At 37.8% G+C, this 5,089-nt stretch overlaps 1 pseudogene; it reads right to left on the reverse strand.

The window, feature by feature from the left end:
• Nucleotides 1-2,407: 2,407 nt before the first annotated feature.
• Nucleotides 2,408-3,468, reverse strand: LOC140510885 (glutathione S-transferase theta-2 pseudogene; annotated as a pseudogene).
• Between the last annotated feature and the right edge of the window lie 1,621 nt (nt 3,469-5,089).

Here is a 5,089-nt window from a genome sequence, read left to right on the forward strand (position 1 = left end):
AAAAAATACAGAGAAATCAACAATCAAGAGGCATGGCTTCCTCTGCCTGACCATTAACAGACAGGTCCAACTGTCTGACCATAGTTACTAGAGAGGGAATCCTTGATGTCTGGGTTTTCAAATGGAAAGCGGCAGGGGTGCTCCTTAGTGGCTTTCCAGAGTCCTCTTCTGACCAAACACTTCCAGTAAGCCCCAAAGTATTTATGCCTTTTTTAATAAAAGGAGTGGACCTTCCCACAAATCTTCAAACTCCCCTTAATGGGAAGACCCATTGATGGGTGGGGAAGATCTTTAATCACATTAAAATAAACGATATAATACATATGCTGCTTCTAGTTAAAGAAACCCTTGTTTTTGTGCTTTATTCCTAGTAGACTCTTGATTGATAAAGGCAAGATTCAGTCAGAAGCACTTGATTATACTAAAACGAAAACAGCCAAAAATCCTATTTTGTTTGCCATCACATATATACAATACATACACACACATAACTCACAGGATTGCTATGACAAAAAGTATATTATAAAATGTGCAATGCTACATAAATATGAATTGCATTTAAAAAAATTCGAGTTCCAAATTTTCTCCCTCCTTCTTGCCTTCCTTATCCCTCCTTAATAAGGCAAGAAATTTGATTTTAATTATGCATGTGAGGGCATGCACAGCATTTCCATATTAGCTGTGTTGCAAAAGAAAACTCAAACAAAATAAAATAATAAAAATAAAGAGAGAGGATTCTAGGAAGTTGGCAGAGTAGATCAGAAAATTTCAAGCCCTCAAGATTTCCCACACAAAAGAGATAAAATAGCATTTTAAGACCAACAAAATAAAGGTAAAAATAAATAAGAATAGGGGCACTGCAGGGGTCTTCCTGGGACAATTTGAGATCAGAAGAAAAATCCCAGGAAAAGGTTTGGTCTTCATGAAGAGAAAACGCCTCCAGGCTAGGGTCCACTTTAACAACAATCGGCAAGCCCTGGGGTTATTTGGTTTGAGAGGTTACCTTGGCCCCAGCCACAGGAACCTTTATCCCCTGCACAGCAAGGAGAGTTGAGTGTCTGAGCCAGGGAACATTGAGGGAACCTCTGCTGACAAGGAATGCCAAACCCAGCTGTGCTGCAGAGAGCTGAGGGACGAGTAGGAACCAGCACAGGCCTGGTGAGTGCAGAAGCAGTGGGACAGAAAGCCTCTGGCTGTGGGCACTTACAGGAAGTTGGAAGTTTGGCTTTGGTTCCAGGCTAGAGGGGAGAACTGAAGATGTGAAGCAAGAGGTATCATCCCCACATACCCCAGGGCTAGAGTTGATTTCAAAAATTAAGCTATCACCACAAAAAATGCACAGGCGAAAGAGAAAGAATTCAACTATAGAAAGCTGTTATGGGAACAGAGAAGACATAGGTTCATCTTCAGAGGAGGATATTGAAGCAAATAAAAAAAAAGTTGAAAAAGTACACTTCAATCTTCATTCAGAGTTTATCAGTTCTCTCTCTGGAGGTGGATAGCATTTTTCATGGTGGGTCCTTTGGAATTAATTGTCTTCACTCACTGGCTTGACCAGAGTAGCTAAGTCTTTTAAAGCTGATCATCATTACAGTATTGTTGTTACTCTGTACAAAGTTCTCTTCTGCATATTTCACTTTGTATCAGTTCATGTAAGTCTTCTCAGGTTTTTCTAAAACCATTCTGATTGTCATTTCTTATAGTATAATAGTATTCTATCATAACCATATACCATATATTTTTCAGTCATTCCCCAATTCATGGGCATCCCCTTGATTTCCAATTCTTTTCCAAAACAAAAAGAGCTGCTATAAAAATAGATTTTTTCTTTCTTTCTTTCTTTTGATGTCTTTGGGATACAGACCTAATAGTAGTATTGCTGGATCAAAGGGTATGTACCGTTTTATTACTCTTTATAGTAATAGTCCCAAATTTCCCTCCAGAATGGTTGGACTAGTTCAGAATTCCACCAACAGAGTATTAGTGTCTCCATTTTTTCCAAATCCACTCTAGCATTTTCATTTTCCATTTGTGTCATGTTTGACAATCTGATAAGTATGAGAAGGTATCCTAGAGTTGTTTCAATTTCCATTTTCTAATTAGAGGTGATTTAGAGCAGTTTTTTTTGAATGAAAAAGCATTTATTCAGTTGCTACTATACATCTGGCACTGTGCCAAATGCTTGGCATAAAAAAATGAGCAAAAGGACCATCCAAGCTATCAAAGAGCTCTGACATTCTTTTGGGGGGTGGAGGAGAAGGATACAAAATAAAGGGGAGCTAGGTCATGAGAAGGGGTGGAGGACATGGGCATATAGTTTGGAAATAGTTGGGAAGTGGAATGAAGTGCTGGAAAAAGTTCTTCTGTCAGAGTCTGTTGTCTGAGGGCCAAGGTCCAAGATCTTACATTAGGGCATCTTTGAAAGATGTAACCTCATCTAATCCTGAGTGACCAAGGGCATGTCCTTCAAAGTCTTGGGCTCTGCACAGAGTTTAGGGATGGCTTCCTGGGTTTCTTGGCATAGTTTCTCCCCCAAAGTGGCCTCCATGTGTCCACACCAAGCTGCCAACTTGGGCCATCCCTCGCATACATCAAAACCAGCATAGAAGGTATGCATCAGCTCCTCCAGTGCCATCAGATCAGCCATAGAGATCTGGTCACCAGTGAGGAAGGGCTTGTCCTGCAGGAATCTCTGCTCCAGATGTAGGAGTTTTGTTGTGAAGGCTATGTTCCTGTCCACTTTCTCCTTGGGGATATGGACATCAATGAGAGGGCCCAGCACCCAAATCCATAGCACTGAGCTAAATGTGCCTCGAATGGAATCAGCATGCCAGTACAGGTATTCTTCAACCCTTTCCCCGGGCCTACAGGTGTGGAGGAAACCAGTGATCTGGGGTCTTATATTTCTGACTCAAGTAGTGCAGGATGGCCACACTTCCCACCAAGGTGAAATCTCCATCTTTCATGACTGGCACTCTCTTCAGTCTGCTCACTTTGGCAAAATCATCAGTCATGTGCTGCCCCTGGAACAGCTCCATACTCTGCACCTCGAAGGGGATGCGATTAACCTTGGTGAAGAGGTAGAGGACATGGCTGGGCTGGGAGAGAAAGTCTAGGTAGAGTTTCAAGTGATAAGGTGGGTCCTGATGTAGGAGCTAAAGCAGTTTTTAATGTGACATAGGGTACATTTGATTTTTTCTGAAAACTAGCTGTTTATATATTTTGAACATTTATCAACTGGGGAGTGGCTCTTATTTTCATATATAGTTCCCTATATATTTGAGAAATGAGGCCTTTGTTAGAAAAATTGGCTGCAAAATTCCCCCCCCCCCGTTTTCTGTTTTCCTTTTAGTTTTTGTTGCATTGGTTTTGTTTGTGCAAAACTTTTAATTTCATGTAATCAGAATGATCTATTTTGCTTCCTATAATTCCATTTCCTGTTTAGACACCAACTCTTACCTTATTCATAGGTCTGACAGTTACATTTTTCCACGCTCCCTTAATTTACCGATGATATCCCTCTCTGTGTCTAAATCATTTATCCAATATGCCCTTATCTTGGTATATGATGTGAAATGTTGATCTGTGCCTTTTTTGCTGAACTGCTTTCCAGTTTTCCCAACAATTTTTGTCAAAGGTTGAGTTTTTACTCCCAAAACTTGGATCTTTGGGTTTATCAAACACTAGATTACTACGGTTATTTTCTGCTGCGTGCTGTGTACATAATTTATTCCACTGATCCACGTTTCTATTTCTTAGCCAGTAACAGATAGTTTTGACGATTACCACTTTATAATACAGTTTGAAATCTGGGACTGTGAGGCTATGTTTTTTTCATTGATTTCCTTGATATTGTTGACCTTTTGTTCTTCCAGATAAATTCTGTTACTTTCTTTTTCTAGCTCTATAAAATAACTCTTTGGTAGTTTGATTGGTATAGCACTGAATAAGTAAATTAACTTAGAAAGAATTATCATTTTTATTAAATTGGATTGGCCTACCCATGAGCAATTATTTGAGAGAAAAATGTTTTGTAATTGTGTTCTTATAATCCCTGGGTTTATCTTGGCAGGAAAACTCCCAAGTATTTTATATTATCTCCAGCTATTTTAAATGAAATTTCGTTCTTTCTCTTCCTGCTGGGTTTTGTTGGTCGTATAGAAATGTTGATAATTTATGTGGGTTTCTTTTATATCCTGAAACTTTGCTGAAGTTGTTAATTATCTAGACTAGTTTTTTTAATTGATTCTACAAATATATTATCCTATCATCCACAAAGAATGATACTTTTGTTTCCTCATTACCTATTTTCATTCCTTCATTTTCCCTTTGTCTATAGCTTTAGCTAGCAATTCTAATACACTATTAAATAGTAGTTGTGATAATGGACATACTTGTTTCACTCCTTATTTTATTGAGAAGGCTTCAAGTGTATCCCCATTACAGATAATGCTTACTATGGGTTTTAGATAGATACTACTTATCATTTTAACAAAGGCTCCATTGATTCCTATGCTTTTAAGTGTTTTTAAATAGGAATGGGTATGGTATTTTGTCAAAGGCTTTTTCTGCATCTATTGATATAATCCTAAGATTTTTGTTGTTATTTTTATTGATATGGTCAATTATGCTGATAATTTTCCTAATATTGAATCAGCCCTGCATTTCTGATATAAATCTCACCTGGGCATAGTATATGATCTTTGTGATGTATTGCCATAATCACCTTACTAGTAATTTTATTTAAAATTTTTACCTTGGTATTCATTAAGGAAATTGGTCTATAGTTTTCTTTCTCTGTTTTTATTCTTTCACATTCAGGATTCCTTCTTTGCCCATTTTTCCAAATAGTTTATGAGTATTGTGATTAATTGTTTGGCAGGATTCACTTGTGAATACATCTGGTCCTAGGGATTGTTTCTCAGGGAGCTCATTGATGGCTTGTTCAATTTCTTTTTCTAAGATAGGATTATTCAAGTACTTTATTTCACTTTTTGTTAATCTAGGCGATTTATATATTTTGGCAAATATTCATCATTTCACTTAGATTGTTGGTTTTACTGGCAGATAAATGGGAAAAATAGCTCCT

This window comes from Notamacropus eugenii, chromosome 1 (genome assembly GCF_028372415.1).
Source record: "Notamacropus eugenii isolate mMacEug1 chromosome 1, mMacEug1.pri_v2, whole genome shotgun sequence".
In the NCBI taxonomy this organism is placed as follows: domain Eukaryota; kingdom Metazoa; phylum Chordata; class Mammalia; order Diprotodontia; family Macropodidae; genus Notamacropus; species Notamacropus eugenii.